General features: G+C 43.8%; 1 protein-coding gene across 1 annotated transcript in view; it reads right to left on the bottom strand.

Annotated features, from left to right (window-relative positions):
* LOC143961289 (uncharacterized) overlaps nt 1-18,435 on the bottom strand; it is an 80,545-nt gene that overhangs the window by 61,199 nt on the left and 911 nt on the right. The window lies entirely within an intron of this gene.

The following is an 18,435-nucleotide window of genomic DNA, read 5'->3' as shown; positions in this document are numbered from 1 at the left end:
AGTGAATACTGACACTAATCAATCAAGATTAGAAATGAGGATGTAATGTAAAATATGGTCCTTTAGGGTTTAACGCCATAGTAAAATGACGTCCTTGGTTGGAAGTGAAATACTGGGGGTTATGGCTGCACCAATATGCCATAACCCCGGTATTGTTTTTTTCAGCTGGCAAGTCTCTAACCACTAAAAGTGATCCCAGCGGCTGATTAGCTATTGATGTTTCCCCCCACCCCTCCCACCACTTTCTGGTGGTTCTTGGGCTTACCTGGATGATCAGTAGCCCTGGGAACTGATCCTACAGTTGCAACGACTGACCAGAGAGATTGGCTGAGGACAGGTGGCCTTAGCTAAACTCTATGGTTTAGAAGGACTGGAGCAACATCATGACATCACGTTTGGTTGAGGAGAAATGTGGGGTCATTTGAACCCCAGATTTCTTCATAAAGAGGACCTGTCATGTAATGTTATTGCAAAAAAATGAAAGATGAAAAAAAAAACAATTAAAGGGAGAGTGTAAGAATAAATTTTTACAATTTAATTGTAATAAAAATAATATAATATATATTTTTTAAAGTGCCAGCAAACCCCCCCCCCCCCCCCCCTTTTTTGCACACAGTGGCAAAGGCAGACATAGGTCATGCCCACGTACGTAAACACTGTTTACACCACACATGTGAGGTATTGTCATGAACGTTAGAGCGAGAGCAATAATTCTAGTACAAGACCTTTTATGTAACTCTAAACTTGTAGAACTTTTTAAAACATTGCCTATGGAGATTTTAAGTACTGTAGTTTGGTGCCACTCCACGAGTGGGCCCAATTTTAAAACATGAAATGTTGGGTATCTATTTACTTGGTGTAACATCATCTTTCATATTTTACAAATAAATTGGGTTATATATTGTGTTTTTTTTTGTTTTTTTGGTTAAATTAATTAAAATGTATTTAAAAAAAAAATGCTTTGTAAAATCGCTGCGCAAATACCATGTAGACGTGCACTGCCAAAAAAATTGTTTGCTTTTAGTTTTCATTTCATTCGTTTGTGTTTTTTTTTTAGATTTTTTTGGGTCATTCGTTATGATCGCAATTTCGTAAATTCATACATTCGTAAATTCGTATATTCGTAAATTTGTACATTCATAAATTCGTAAATTCGAAAATTCTGAAATTTGGAAATTTGGAACAAAGAAATTTGAAAGTCCGAAAACCCAAAAATGGGAAAATTTGAAATAACTAACTATTAAATTATAGGTATTGAAATTTCCTTTAAAATTTGGCTGTTAGTGAACGAAACGAATACAAATTTATCCGAAGTTACAAATTATCCAAAATAATGAATGCTGCATCCAAACAAATGGAACAGACAAATTAATAATAAATAATAATAATAAAAAGTTTTTATTATTATTATTTATTATTATTAATTCATTACGTTCCATTTTCTTAGATACGGCATTCATTTCGGGTAATTTGTAACTTCGGACTTGCTCTCGTCCGTGATATATAAATCATGTAGAGGCAAAATATTGTGTATATAAATGCATATACATCGCAAATATTCCACACAGAACCACCCTAGAAAGCAACCAAAATCACTCACTTTTCAAAGGAGGAAAAAAAAAAAAATGAAAGGCAACAAAAATCACTCTCTTTTCAAAATAAAAAAAAAAAAAGAAAAAAAAGAAAAGAAATGAAAAGCAACCAAAATCACTAGTTTTTCAAAGGAAAAATGTAATAGTTAGTAATAGTTATTAGTTAATTATTATTTCAGATTTCCTCATTTTTTTTATTTAAGAATTTACAAATTTACGAATTTATTGATTTAAGAATTTACGAATATACGAATGTGCAAATTTACGAATTTTTAAATATTCAAATTTACGAATATTCAGGAAAAATTTGTTTACGGGTTTTCGTTAATTCAGATTTGTCAAAATTCATTAAAAAACAAATTAGGAATGAAACGACTTGCACAAGACACCAATTGTTACATATATGAAAGAAGTTTCAGAATTGGCCTGGTAGGCAAATACTGTAGTTAATGGGTACTTAAAGTGGTTGTAAAGGCTGAAGGTTTTTTTTACCTTCCATTGGCTCCCATTGCTATCAATCACAGCCAGTGAACAAATGAGGAGAGTAGAGTGGGGGTGGTGCGGTCGAACCACGGCTCTATATGTCTTATGGATGTATAGAGCAGGGCTCGGGGGTGAGCATGCCCCAGTTCCCCTATAGGAAGAGGCTTTCTATTGGGGTCAAGAAGGAGGAGCCACCAGCCCTGGTGGGGGACCCGACAAGAGGAGGATCAGGGCAGCTCTGTGCAAAACCACTGCACAGTGGCTTAGTGGTTAGCACTTCTGCCTAGCAGCACTAGGGTCATCGGTTCCAATCCCCACCATGGCACTACCTACCTGGAGATTGCATGTTATCCCTGTGCCTGCATAGGTTTCCTTCCACACTCCAAAGACATGCTGGTAAGTAAATTGGTTCCTGTCTAAATTGGCCCTAATATATTGTCATGGTCGGTTCCGAGTTCCAGCGGCTCGTGGAAGACCTACCCACAGAATTGGTCCGTTGAGCGCTAATAGGTCTTCCCGGGCGCGTGTTAGCGCGAACGGACGCACGCGGGTGCGAGCAGGTACGATCGGGCGCACGCGGGTGCGCGAGATTGCGAACGTGCGCACGCGGGTGCGCGGGGTCACGGTCGGTTGCACGGTTTCACGTGGACGCGAACGGGCACGCCGTGCGACCGTTCTTGCCGCCCAGAGGGCTTCTTAAGAGATCCGTTCTAGTGGCTCGGTGCTGTCCTGTCTACAGCGTTCCTGTGAGTTACCTCTGCTAAACCTGATTGTTCCTGCCTCTGATCTACCCGGCCTGTTCCTGTTTACCCCTGCTTGCTGCCAGCCTTGACCTCGGACTTCCTGACTACGCTTCTGCCTTCTCCTCCGGTACCTCTCCTGCCTGCCCGTTGACGACCCGGCCTGTGTTTGACCCTGCTGTTGCCTGCTTATCCAGTTTGTCTCCGTGACCGCTGCTGCCAGTTGCCCGCCTGCCAGCCGTTCCTGTGTGACTTCCTGCACCTGCTGCCAGCCGCTGACCGCTCTCCAGCTGTTCCAGTATCATCTGCCTGCACCCGCTGCTGCCTGCCACCAGCTCCAGGACCAAGCCTACCTACACGGACTTGGCACTTGTGCCCTCTGACCTCTAGAGTCCCTGTTCCCACTTTCAGGGGATCTCGAGCCAGAGGCTTACGAGAGGCCGCTCCCTGCACTCCGGGCTCCTTCCACCAGGTACGTGACATATATATATATATATATATTGTGGCAGCACGCAGGTAAAATCACCTGGTTGTATTCAGGATGGGAAATATGTGTGTCCTAGATTCAGGCTTTATGCAGACTTTTACAATTAGAGGGGAAGAGTTAATGAGCCCAGCTGTAGTAAGTGGGCTCATTAAGACCTCTACAAAAAACCCCAGCATGCATAGGGAGATGCTCCATCCTGGAACCAGTTTTGTGTGTATAGACTGGGGAGTCTGAGATCTGTTCTGTGCGGTGAGTTAACGCCTGTGTGGCAAACCCCTACAATAGAGACAGGGACTGGGGCAGCACAAGGCTGCACCCAGTTGTTAGACAGGGAGTCTACGTGTGTAGTTAGAGGTCAAGCTGACCAGGATTTATTTTCTTGTTTTATTTTGTTTGGCTGTTATATGTATCACTGCATGTAGCCTAAATAAACCGGATCTTTTGTTTTTTGCACCTACACCGCTGTCTGCTGTGCCTGACTTTGTGTTGTGAACCCATCCAGGGGGTCACACACACCCGCTACCGAGCGAACCCCCTCACAGTTGGTGGAGAATTTTGGCAGTTTTTTTTTTTTTTTTTTTTTTGTTAAGGCCAGCATGGAGGAGATACTGAGACAGCTGGCTCTAGCAAATGCAAACCAGCAGCAAACAAATGCAGCTTTACAAAAGAGCCTTGCAGCTCAACAACAAGCCCAGCAGCAGGCAAATGCAAATCAGCAGCAGACAAATGCAACTTTGCAGCAGAGTTTGGAAGCCCAGCAGCAGGCAAATGCAAATCAGCAGCAGACAAATGCAACTTTGCAGCAGAGTTTGGAAGCTCAGCAACAAGCCCAGCAGCGATCTGAAGCCCGCTTCATAGACCTGTTGCAGAAGCAAGAGCAGAATTTTCAACAGCAAATAGAGACATTGATACAGCAACGTCCGCAGACCAATGAAGCAAGTGGGTACAATAATACCGCAACCTTTGGTGTGAGCCGTTTACTGACAAAAATGACTGGAGAGGATGATCCGGAGGTGTTTTTGACCACATTTGAAAGCACTGCTGAAAGGGAAAAGTGGCCTAAGGAGCAGTGGGCTGGACTGGTGGCCCCTCTGTTAACTGGGGAATCGCAGAAAGCTTATTATGACCTAGAGCCTGACCAAGCAAAAGACTATGTGGTGCTAAAAGCAGAAATATTGGCACGGCTGGGTGTCACCCTGGCAGTCCGGGCTCAGCGTGTGCATAACTGGACTTTTCAGGTTGGAAAACCTCCCAGGTCTCAAATGTATGATCTCATTCACCTGAGCAGGAAGTGGCTGCAGCCAGAGATTTTGACCGCACCAAACATTGTGGAACGTGTGGTTATGGATCGTTTCCTGAGAGCTCTTCCTACTGCCATCCAAAAATGGGTAAGCCATGGAGACCCAGAAAATGCAGATAAACTTGTGGATCTGGTTGAGAGGTACTTGGCTACAGAGAACTTGACCATCTCTTCCAGGGACTCACGGACTTTCCCCCCTAAGACCAGATCATCCCCAGTGGCGGGTAAGATGACTCCAAGGGGTGAGGGTGGAGAGAGTGAGAGGGTGGGAGTTCTACCTAAGGTCTGGCGGGAGCAGCCCAGGAAGCCCATGCTGCAAGAGGCAGCGGAAAAAATTATTTGCTACCGCTGCCGGCAAGAGGGACATATTGCAGCCAATTGCCCAGTTGTGGATGAGCCTATGCAATGTGACTTTATAAGGGAGAGAAGTCAGTCGCTGTTTGCGACAGTTGCATGCACTGCCATTCGGGGACCTGAGAAACATTTATGTAAAATGTGTATTAATGGTAGACATGTTGATGTGTTGCTAGATTCAGGTAGCCTGGTAACATTGATAAAAGCTGAATTAGTTACTACAGAGGTCTCTGGGAAGAACAGGGTGGCTGGTATTTGTGTGCATGGGGACACCCGAGAGTATCCTGTAACTTCAGTGATTTTTGAGACCCCCAAAGGTAACCTCTCTCATCAGGTGGGGTTAGTGTCTCATTTACCACATGATGCTATTGTGGGAAGGGATTTTCCAAAATTCTGGGAACTCTGGGATTGTCCTGAGGCCCCCATTGGTGCCCCTATAAACCAGGAAGATGACCAGAATTCCTCTGGGAGTGGTGAGGACTCTCCTGAATTTCCCTTGTCGGTATTGGCGGGGGAAACTCGAGAAACTGGGGAGGAGCCAACATCCTCAGATGAAAACATGCCGTCTGTGGAGTTTTCGGATCTTGAGGTTCACAGGGAAAATTTTGCCACAGAACAGTTAAAAGACCCCACCCTAATAAAGGCACGGGAAAATGTGGTGAAAATAGATGGGGGGCGTGGCCTGGACGCTGAGGAGAATGGCAGCCTAACTTGTGAGCTCCTGCTGCAACGGAGGGAAAACAGCAGATACCGGAGGTAAACTCGAACCCACGGTCTACAAACCGACATGGGAACATCCTCCCGTAGATCCTCTTCGTCCCGATCCAGGTCTCCTCGAGATTTGTCACACGGAACGAGTCAAAACGTCCCTGAGATGTTCCGCTCTCAGGCCAGCAATATGGCGTCCACACGAGGCCCGCCATCACCTCAAATCACCTCACAATCCTCACGGTCTCCCTCAGCTACTGGTGAGATTGTACTCGAACCGCAACACCACCCCAGTCTTACCGATCTTAGATCGGTTGCGGATGATATTAAGCAAACATTAACGGCGGCTATTTCGGAGCTCCGCATAGACATTCAAACGATAGCGAACAGAGTACAAGATGTTGAACACAGAACGGCACAACATTCCACGGTACTTCGTCGGTCCTGCCAGGTTATAGATACTCATACCCTGCAACTTAGAGATCTGAATCGCCACATGGAGGACCTTGATAACCGCGGACTCCCTGAATCGGTCGAAGCCGATCGTTTGAGACCTGAGGTAACGGGCCTGTTCAACGCTATCCTGGATCGGGATCCGCTCACCCCTATAGGATTGGAGCGCATTCATCGCGCCCTACGCCCACGAGGCAAGGAGACGGACCCCCCCAGGGATGTGGTCTGTTGTGTGATAGACTATCAGCTTAAGGAAGATATTCTCAGACAAGCGCGGGTGAAACACCCGCTGACGTACAACGATAAAGAAGTTCGTTTGTTTCAAGACCTATCCTCCATAACGCTTCAACGTCGCAAGGAACTCCGCCCACTTCTGGAGGTTTTGCGCGCCAAGGGCATACAGTACAGATGGAAGTATCCGTTCGCATTATCTGCTTCTGCGCAAGGCCGTTCGGCTTTGTTGAGAGTCCCGGAGGACCTCCGACGCTTCTGTACCACCCTAGAGATTCCCTTCACGGAGGTACCGGATTGGTACGCGGAATTTCGTCCACAATCCGGGAGACGTCACCAGCAAGAATACGAACCGATGGAAGTTCAAGAACATCGCAACCGCAGACAACGTTCGCCTTCACCTGATCAACCTCACGGCTTCCGTAACGATCCTACCCACAACTCCAGTCCGATGAAAGCGCCGACCACGAGAAGAGCTCGTCGGAATCGTTGATCAGAAATGCAGTGGTATTACCCTTTCTTGGAGTTGCTAAATGGGATTCTTCTGTTGATATACTGACACCTCTTTCCCATCGTATTTCTTTTTTCTTTTTATTGGCTCGGGGGTTTTTTTTTTTTTTTGGGCCACATTAGGTCTCGGGGACTTATTACTAGCAACCTTGCTCCCCCTTTTTTTATTTTTTTTTTTTTATTTTTTTTTTTTTTGTAAATCTCAAGCTGCTCAGAGATTGTTATTTTATAGCCTAATCTGGGATTTTTATCAACGTACTCATTACAAACCTTTATGTTGGGATGAAAATTTTTCTTTTTTAAAGTATGCTATTCTTTTTATAGGTTTAATTCACATGGACCCAATGCAACGTCTCATGGGCATTTTCCTTAGCTAGAGAATACACATAACTTACCAACCAGGCTTTGTATGTTACCCCAGACCTGTCTTGGGTACTCAGTGAGCTGCTTAATTAAGTGGGGGACCATTTGTTTTCATTCTATCCCCTTCACTAATATGCGCTGTGGTCCTTGTGGATTACCCCTCCCCCCAGTTTTTAACTGTTACCGAAACTGAGGGAAACTATGATTCCTGTTTTTCATGATTTATGTTGTGCTCAGAAGCCCCTCTTTACATTGGGTCCTCTACTACCAGGAAACAAAGAGATCTATTTAATTTTTTGAGGATCACCCAGATGCTTACTGGATACCCGGGGTAAGGGGTGACTTAATAAGCATAAATGAATCCATCTGTGTCCTATCTTAGATTACTGACATCATGGTTAGCATCTACCATTTTAAGAGTCTTGTGTTACGTCACCTCCTCTATTTCCCATTAGGATGTGGTCATTTTCACGCTCTCCCCTTATTCTTAATGGGGGGGTCACAAACATGCAATTTAAGTTTCGTACTGAGTCTGATGGATCTTGTCCCGTGTATTAATACCTTGATACACCAATCACAAGTCAGACGCCCTTTTTTTTTTTTTTTTTTTTTTTTTTTTTGAGCAAGGTCTATCATTTCCCCTACAACTCTGATATTACAATCTCCATAGGAGTATTGCTAATGGTAGGTCCTTGACTCGTCCTCGAGACTATCCTAGTTCAATTTGGGAAAGAGCTAGTTTTGCTTTATTGCCACAAGATACCTGTTTAGTCTGACAAAAATACTTTAGTTTGAAATTGAAGTTTATTATCGGTTTAGTTCTGATGTTGCGTAACCCTTCTTCCATGTTTTGCTCCATTTCATGGGTTTTTATTTCTATCTCTCAATACCTCTTCGCCTTGACAATGTTTTATGCATGATTGCGTCAATTAGAGTTTCCAGATAAACTTTACTAGGCCTCAGGTCTGCATCCTTTATCCTCAATCCTGTTTTGCCTCTCCTACTCGTGCCTGCAGACGAAGTGTCTTTTATACTGACTAGATCCATTAGCCGATATACACTCCTTTTTTTTTCTTTTTTGGGTGTTTCCTCTAACTGTTTTGACAAGAATTTAGACTGTCGTTAGGCAGCTTACATCTTTCACACCTCCATTTTCAGCATTCATACCCTTCCCTCCGTTCAGCTGTCAGCATTTCTTAATCTTGTATTTACTCTCCTCAATAACCCAGACGACGTTTCACACAGAGATATTCTGTTCAACCATACCACATTTACTTCCATTACTTCTTGGAATATCTCACACCTGTCTAGGTTTAGTCCTTTGCATTATATTTGCTGCATCGGACACAGTGAGCTGGTTCTCGCTACAAACCTCCGAGAAATCGATTACTTCACTAGTCTCGACTGCACTTCTATATAATCTACGGCTGTAAGATCTTTCGAGACTAGTACTCCCCCCCCTTCTTTTGACCCTTTTACCCCCCGGATTCCTTTGTTCCCTTTTTCTCCTAGTGTTTTTCTTTCACAACGTAGTATAAACTCCTTTGGCTAGTCTTTTCGTCGACCCCTGTCATTATATTTCTAGGGTGTTCTATCGCGTCTCTCGCACATCTGAAGATAGAATGGACTCCCCTTCATACAAGACACATTCCAGGGCGCTCTCGCTGAGACTGGTCTCCATTAATGTCAAAGGTCTTAACTTACCGGAAAAGAGATCCCAGTTCCTGCGAGAATGCCATAAATTGAAAGCGAATATAATATTTGCACAGGAAACACATTTTCTGACAGACAAAATTCCTAAGCTGTCGGATAAAAATTTTCCCACGGTCTTTCATTCGACGAATAGCCACTCCAAAACAAAAGGTGTGTCGACCCTTATCTCTAAAAGCACACCCTTTCAACTAATAGATTCACTAAGCGACACTGAAGGGAGATACTTATTTCTTAAAGGGACCATTCACTCCAAACCAATCACAATTGCTAATATATATTCTCCCAACACAAAACAAGTTACTTTTTTTCGTTCTATCTGTGATCTTTTGTCTTCCTTCTCATCGGGCATCCTCATTCTCGGGGGGGATTTCAACGTCCCCCTGAATCCTATCTTAGATTCCTCCTCTGGTTCCTCAGCCTTGCCATACAAAGCTTTGAAACAAATAAAATTGCAACTCCAAAACATCCTGCTACATGATTCCTGGAGAACGCTGAATCCACAGGGAAAAGATTATACATATTTCTCCCCTACTCATCAAAAATACTCCCGAATTGACTATTTTTTTATCTCACAACCTGACCTACCCCTCTTGACTAAGGCCACAATAGAACCTATGACATTTTCTGACCATCATCCAATATCCATTCTTCTGGAATTTCCCGAAACTGTAACCAAATCTAAAACGTGGAGACTAAATTCTGCCTTGCTCAAAGACCCAATCAACGTGGCAAGCATAAAAACTCGTCTTACAGACTATTTCAGACTTAATGAAATCCCTGACACCTCCACACTATTCCAATGGGAAGCCCATAAAGCTGTAATCCGAGGGGAATTTATCAAATTATCCTCTCTTCTTAAAAGAGAACGCCAGGCCAAAATAGCAACACTTATGTCCCAAATTCGCGTGTTGGAAGCCACGCACAAACAAACACTTGCAATACAGACCTATCAATCCCTGACACAAATCAGGAAACAATTATTAGAAGAACTTAACCTGAAGATCAGGAGACAATATGTCTTAAGAAATAAACTCTTTTATGAAAAGGGTAATAAAGTTGGCTCTCTTCTGGCTAGAGCAGTGCAAAGTAAGAAACTCAACTCAACTGTACATCATATTACTGATAACCAGGGTAAAGCTTACAACTCAAATGAAGATATAGCCCAAAAATTCGAAGAATATTACCAAACGCTTTATAATATTCCCTCTAGGTCCACTAAGCCCAGTAGTTTGGAGGTGAGACAGCATAAGATTAACGAATTTCTCTCCAAATTTGGCCCTAAGCGTATTTCTCAGGAAAATGCCCAAAAGCTGAATACTCCCTTATCCGAAGAAGAATTCGATAAAGCAATCAAAGAGATGAAAGTAGGGAAGGCACCTGGCCCAGACGGTCTTCCTTTGACATATTACAAAACATTTACAGACATACTTAGACCCCGATTTCTCTTAGCATATAAATCCTTCGCCTCCACTTCCCATGCCCCCCCTCATATGCTTGAAGCACACATCACAGTAATACCGAAAGAGGACAAAGATCCTTCCCTGGTCCCGAATTACCGCCCCATTTCACTCATTAATGTGGATGTCAAGATTTATGCTAAAATTCTAGCGAATCGCTTGTTGCCGCTTCTCCCGTCTTTGATCTCTTTAGATCAAGTAGGATTTATCCCAGGACGGGAAGGTAGAGATAACACTATTAAAGCGCTTAACATCCACCATTGGCTGACTTCAACCAAAAAACAAGGATTCTTCCTTTCCCTGGACGCCAAGAAGGCGTTTGACAGGGTGGCCTGGGATTACATGGACTCGGTCCTCAAAGCAATAGGACTGCCGGGCTTATTTATCTCATATATTCGGGCTCTGTACTCCCAACCGACCGCCAGAGTGCGGGTCAATGGCCACCTGTCAAACGCCTTCCGGCTTCACAATGGTACGAGACAGGGTTGTCCCCTCTCACCTTTACTTTTTGTCCTCACTCTCGAACCCCTTCTCAATAAACTAAAATTGAATCCAGATATTAATGGCGTTTCCATCAATACCCGCATTTATAAATTAGCAGCTTTTGCGGATGACATTCTTCTTTTCTTAACCAACCCGCATATATCCATCCCCAATCTTCTTTCCGACTTGGAGATGTTCCAATCCATCTCCAATCTTAAAATAAATTACTCCAAATCCATTGCCCTGAATGTAACTCTCCCCGCAGAGATGGTAACGCAATGTAAAGCAAATTTCCCCTTTAATTGGGCTGAACACTCAATCACTTATTTGGGAATTAAAATACCGACGTCCCTCTCCAACCTCTTTAAGGAAAACTTTCTCCCAACTTTGCAAAACACCAAATCAGACCTTAAGAATTGGAGAGCTCTACAAGTGTCCTGGTTCGGTAGAGCCGCACTCCTTAAAATGACTATTCTTCCACGCTTCCTTTACTTATTACAAACGATTCCGATCAATATTCCCTCGTCCTTTTTCCATTCTTTCCGTCAAGTATGTTCCGCTTTTATATGGCAAAATAAAAGGCCAAGAATAAGTTTTACACGCCTTACCCTTCCAAAAACCAAAGGTGGAATTGCTCTTCCTGACCTACGTCGATACTATTGGGCCACACATCTAGCCAGGATTGTGGACTGGAATGTTCACCACAATGTAAAAGATTGGGTACCACTAGAACACTTTGTCTCTACACAAAATCTTCGATCACTGCCCTGGATAAATCCACGCCATATATCGATACAGCACAAGCAACATCCGCTGATTGGGCCCACACTGTCTGTTATCCACAAGGCATTGAAAACACTATATCCGCACCCATGGCTGAGTCCTCTTACCCCACTGAGAAACAATCCCGATTTTCCACCAGGCAAGAGTCCTATTTATCTGGCCAACTCCTGGCCCCACACAGATCTTACTGCTAGGCAATTCTTCGACAGGAGAAGGAATTTCAGATCATTGGCTGATTTGAATACCACGGCTTCCCCTACCCACATCTCCGACTGGACGTATAGACAACTACAACACTTCTTGACTGGACGACATAATATAGACTATTGGACAAGAGATCTGAACACCCTAGAAAGCCTTTGTACACAACACGAACCACAAAGACATCTCATCTCCATCCTGTACACATATCTCTTCATGGGCGATTCAGCGTTCTCCAGCAAGCCTTACTCCTCATGGGAGCAAGATCTAGCTATCAAACTTTCTGACTCTGAGTGGGAAACAATTTGTACTTATATTCTCAAAGGATCCCTTAATGTAGCGGTTCAGGAAGGAGGATACAAAATTCTATCCAAATGGTATAGAACCCCTTCCCTGCTTCACAAATTCTCAGATAATAATTCCAACTTATGCTGGCGCTGTGGCAAGGCGGAAGGGACCATGCTTCACATTTGGTGGTCGTGTTCCGCCCTTCAGAATTTCTGGAGATCTGTCCATGACACCATATTGGCTGTAACATCCCAAACCAATAATTTTTCCCCTGCTTCCTACCTACTTCACTACACCAAAATCCCCAGGACACGCTACTTTAAATCACTCAATATGATCATGATTAACACGGCCCAACAATGCATCCCATGTCATTGGCGATCCTCTACAGTACCAACCATAGCGGAATGGTTCCGTAGATTAAATAACACCGAAACCATTGAAGAACTAATTAGCATATCCAATGACACAGTCACAAAATTTTCAGAAATATGGCAGGACTGGCGCCGTTTCAAACTTACTGACGCTTACTCCTCACAATTTGGTTAAATAATTCTCATACACTAGATTATACCCTTCTCAGTTTTACCCCTACCCTCTAAATTTTATCTTTTCCATCCTTCCTTTCCCCCATAATATGTATTTCTGCTTGATCTGTTTTCCCATTCGATGGCTCAGAATGTCTTAGTTTTCCCTCCTTTCTAGTTAATGCACCCTTAAGGTTGGTTCTAGATTCAACTATATCAGTAACTAAGATCTTTAATGTGACTCTTTCCACGGTTGGAAATTGGTTAAATTCTGGAGTAAGATGTTGAACTATTAACTGTTTATCTACGCTTTAATGCCTTCTTGTGTCATGTATATTCTGATGCTATACTTACTCCATTGTTTGTATTTCTCTGTATGACTACTTAACCTTAATAAAAAATTTTGTGGAAAAAAAAAAAAAGAAAATAGATGGCGAGTTAGTGAACCCAGATAAGACTTGCCCTTATCCTTACTTCACTATGGAAAGGGACCTGCTATATCGAGTGGCTCAAAGGGCAGAAGAAACCATTGAGCAACTTGTAGTGCCCAAACCTTACAGGAAGTTGGTGTTAGAATTGGCTCATGGACACATTCTGGGAGGTCATCTGGGGACAGAGAAAACCAGAGAGAGGGTATTGCAGAGATTCTATTGGCCTGGGGTCATGAAGGAAATAGAAAAGTATTGTTCCTCCTGCCCTGTGTGTCAGAAGTCGGCACCTATGCCACATTTCCGTAACCCACTGGTACCTCTTCCTATCATTGAGGTCCCCTTTGAGAGGATCGCAATGGATTTGGTAGGTCCGATAATGAAGTCTGCTAGGGGGCATCAGTACATTTTGGTTATATTGGACTATGCCACCCGTTATCCGGAAGCAATTCCTCTCCGAAATACCTCGGCCAAAACCATAGCCAAAGAGCTATCCCTTGTTTTTAGCCGCGTGGGTATTTGTAAGGAACTGCTTACGGACCAAGGTACACCCTTTATGTCCCGGGTTATGAAAGAATTATGCAAGTTGTACAAAGTGAAGCAATTGCGTACATCTGTGTATCACCCCCAAACAGATGGGTTGGTTGAAAGATTCAACAAAACCCTAAAACAAATGTTAAAGAAGGTGGTGGATAGAGATGGAAAGAATTGGGATTGTCTAATACCCTATCTGATGTTTGCCATTAGGGAGGTACCCCAATCCTCTACGAGTTTCTCACCCTTCGAGTTGCTCTATGGGAGACACCCAAGAGGGCTGCTGGATATCGCCAAGGAAACTTGGGAAAATGAGAGTTCTCCTCACAGGAGCGTGATTGAGCATGTCGCCCTGATGCAAGATAGAATTGCACAAGTAATGCCAATTGTAAAGGAACATTTGACCCAAGCGCAGTTAGCACAGCAGAGAGTGTACAACCGTGGGGCCAAGACACGTACTTTTTCCCCGGGGGATAGGGTCTTGGTGCTAGTCCCTACGGTTGAAAGCAAATTTCTGGCCAAATGGCAAGGTCCATATGAAGTAATTGAAAAAATTAGTGAGGTGAACTACAGGGTTAGACAGCCAGGAAGGCGAAAGCCGGAGCAGATCTATCACGTCAATCTGCTGAAAGCCTGGAGGGATAGGGAATCCCTAGTCGCAGAGACTTTGTCACAAGCACAGCCTGATTGCTTAGTTCCTGAGGTTGGAATAGCAGACACCTTATCGAAACCCCAACAACAGGAGGTTAAAGAGTTTGTACTTCGTAACAAAGAGATTTTCTCTGAGCTTCCGGGACAAACATCTGGCGTAGAGCATGACATTATCACCCCGCCAGGAGAAAGGGTAAAACGAAAACCTTATAGAATACCAGAGGCCCGACGGGAGGCAATACGTGGGGAGGTTCAAAGGATGCTGGAATTGGGTGTGATAGAGGAGTCCCAGAGTGACTTGTCCAGTCCTATTGTACTAGTGCCCAAACCTGATGGTAGCTGGCGGTTTTGTAACGATTTTAGACAATTAAATAAAGTTACAAAATTTGACACCTACCCCATGCCACGTATAGATGAGTTGGTTGACCGGCTGGGAACAGCCCGATATATGACAACTCTTGATCTCACCAAAGGGTGTTGGCAAATTCCCCTGGCCGAGTCGGCCAAGGAGAAAACTGCGTTTGTAACCCCAGATGGGGCATTCCAATATAAGAGAATGCCGTTTGGGTTACAGAATGCACCGGCAACATTCCAGCGGAAAATGGATAAGATTCTGAGGCCCCATCATAAATATGCTGCAGCTTACCTGGATGATGTGATTATCCATAGCACAGACTGGGTCTCACATTTGCCAAAAGTACAAGCAGTCCTAGACTCTATCCGGGAAGCTGGGTTTACAGCCAATCCAAAGAAGTGTACCATTGGACAGGAGGAGGCCAAATATCTTGGGTACACTATTGGGAGGGGGGTGATAAAACCCCAAGTCAATAAAGTCGAGGCCATACAGAGTTGGCCACGTCCCAACAGCAAGAAACAGGTACGAGCCTTTCTGGGAATCGCTGGCTATTATCGACGATTCATTCCCCATTTTGCTTCTCAGGCTGTGCCCCTCACCAACCTGACAAAAGGGAAAGAGTCGGTTATGGTTAAATGGACCCCAGAGGCTGAGGAAGCATTTCAGTCCTTAAAAACAGCCTTATGTAGCCAGCCAGTGTTGTACTCACCAGACTTCTCTAAGGACTTTGTTGTACAAACTGATGCATCAGACGTTGGGTTAGGAGCAGTGTTATCCCAGGTCTGGAACGGGGAAGAGCACCCAGTCATTTACCTCAGCAGGAAGTTGAAGTCCCATGAGGTAAATTACGCCACGATTGAGAAGGAATGTTTAGCAGTGAAGTGGGCTCTAGATTCCCTTCGGTACTATCTGCTAGGTAGGCACTTTGACCTGGTGACTGATCACGCTCCTTTAAAGTGGATGGCTCAGAACAAGGAGACCAACAGAAGGGTAAATAGGTGGTTCCTGGCCCTACAGGAATTTAACTTTACAGTTAAGCATCGCCCTGGTGTTAAAATGGGGAATGTGGATGCTTTGTCTCGGATACATGCGTGTCTGGCTGCTTGTGTTACAACCCCAAGGTTGAAACAAGAGGGGGGGGGGTATGTGGCAGCACGCAGGTAAAATCACCTGGTTGTATTCAGGATGGGAAATATGTGTGTCCTAGATTCAGGCTTTATGCAGACTTTTACAATTAGAGGGGAAGAGTTAATGAGCCCAGCTGTAGTAAGTGGGCTCATTAAGACCTCTACAAAAAACCCCAGCATGCATAGGGAGATGCTCCATCCTGGAACCAGTTTTGTGTGTATAGACTGGGGAGTCTGAGATCTGTTCTGTGCGGTGAGTTAACGCCTGTGTGGCAAACCCCTACAATAGAGACAGGGACTGGGGCAGCACAAGGCTGCACCCAGTTGTTAGACAGGGAGTCTACGTGTGTAGTTAGAGGTCAAGCTGACCAGGATTTATTTTCTTGTTTTATTTTGTTTGGCTGTTATATGTATCACTGCATGTAGCCTAAATAAACCGGATCTTTTGTTTTTTGCACCTACACCGCTGTCTGCTGTGCCTGACTTTGTGTTGTGAACCCATCCAGGGGGTCACACACACCCGCTACCGAGCGAACCCCCTCACAATATATATATATATATATATGTATGTATGAAAGTGAGTTAGAGACCTTAGATTGTAAGCTCCTTGAGGGCAGAGACTGATGTGAATGTACAATATATATGTAAAGTGCTGTGTAAATTGACAGGGCTATATAAGTACCTGTAATAAATATAACTTTATTTTATTTAATTTTTTTGCTTTTTTAACCACTTACAGACCGGACCATTTTGCTGGTGAAAGACCAGACCACTTTTTGCGATTCGGCACTGCGTCGCTTTAACTGACAATTGCGCAGTCGTGCGACGTGGCTCCCAAACAAAATTGACATCCTTTTTTTCCCAAATTTCTTTTGGTGGTATTTGATCACCCCTGCGGTTTTTATTTTTTGCGCTATAAACAAAAATAGAGCGACAATTTTGAAAAAAACTCATTATTTTTTACTTTTTGTTACAAGAAATATCCCCCAAAAATAAATAAAAAAAACATTTTTTGCCCTCAATTTAGGTCGATACGTATTCTTCTACGTATTTTTGGTAAAAAAATCGCAATAAGTGATTATTGATTGGTTTGCGTAAAAGTTATAGCGTTTACAAAATAGGGATAGTTTTATGGCATTTTTATTATTTTTTTATTATTTATTTTTTTACCAGTAATGGTGGCGATCAGTGATTTTTATTGTGACTGCGACACTATGGCGGACACATCGGACATTTTTGACACATTTTTGGGACCATTGTCATTTATACAGCAATCACTGCTATATAAATGCAGTGATTCCTGTGTAAATGACACTGGCAGTGAAGGGGTTAACCAGTGGGTGGCAGTGTAGGGGTTAAGTGTTCCTAGGGGTGTGTTACTAACTGTGGGGGGTTGGGCTTTCATTTAGTGAACACTGATCTCTGCTCCAATCACTTCGAGCAGAGATCAGCGTCACTAGTTGCTAGGCAGAATGGGGAAATGCTGTTTAGAATGGCATTTCCTCCATTCAGCCGCCCCGTGAATCGATCGTGGGTATGCCCGTGGCGATCGAGTCCGTGGGACCCGCGACCGGACTGGCGGCGTGCTCGCGATGGCAGGGCGGCATTGAAGATTGGACGTAACTGTACGTACATCGGTGTGCGCCGGTCGGGAACCGGTTAAAAAGTTGAACTTTTGGTACCACTTAAAATATGTAAAAGCAACATTTCATATTCCTGATATGTGCCTGCTGTACCATGCACTTGTATGAGAAAGTATCCTGTTCTCTTTGCATTGTTTTTTTTTGTGTGAAATCCCTGGTTCTCCTGCCAGTCCCTGTGATTTCCTATTAAAAATTGCCCACACTAGGCATGACAGCACAGCCGGGAACTCGGCGCCTACTCTCCTCCAATGATCAGACTTCATCAGATCCTGACCCCCCCGCACAGCCATTTATGGGGAAGTTTAGTGTACTGCTGCTTCTCCTTCCCCAGCTGAGGACAGAGGATATGTGATAAATTATAAAAAAATGGAAACAAAGGTATTTGTAAAGTTTTTTTTATATGTATATACAAATGTTTTGTTTTTCATTTCTATTTTAAACGGAATGGGTTCGTTTACAAGGTGATTGTTTACAATCACTTTATGCTCCTAGAAAGCCCAAAGGTGCTCCTTGGATTTTGGGCCTCTCTATGTATCCAGGCTGTGAAAAAGTCTCACACGTGGTATCCACAAACAAAGCAGCTGAGAACATAGGATATGTGATTAATTATAAAAAAGGGAAACAAAGGTATTTCTAATGTTTTTTTTTATATGTATATACAAATGTTTTGTTTTTCATTTCTATTTTAAACGGAATGGGTTTGTTTACAAGGTGATTGTTTACAATCACTTTAGGGCCGGTTCACACAGGGGGCGACACGAGGCGACACAACTTGCCGTGCCGCGACCTGACAAGTCGCCCCCGTTCTGTACTACGGAACCGTTCTAAGAGGAGCGACTCGAGTCGCTCCGACTTAGAAAAAAGGTTCCTGTACTACTTTTGGGCGACCTCGGGCGACTTGCATTGACTTCTATACAGAAGTCATTTGCAAGTCGCCGCTGAGGTCGCGGCAGGTCGCGGCACGGCAAGTCGTGTCGCCTCGTGTCGCCCCCTGTGTGAACCGAGCCTTATGCTCCTAGAAAGC

The sequence above is a fragment of the Lithobates pipiens genome, unplaced genomic scaffold, assembly GCF_037356315.1.
Source record: "Lithobates pipiens isolate NorthernLeopardFrog02 unplaced genomic scaffold, aLitPip1_a1.2 Scaffold_8, whole genome shotgun sequence".
Classification (NCBI taxonomy): domain Eukaryota; kingdom Metazoa; phylum Chordata; class Amphibia; order Anura; family Ranidae; genus Lithobates; species Lithobates pipiens.
The sequence above is the reverse complement of the archived record's forward strand: the minus strand, read 5'-3'. Positions and strand labels throughout refer to the sequence as shown.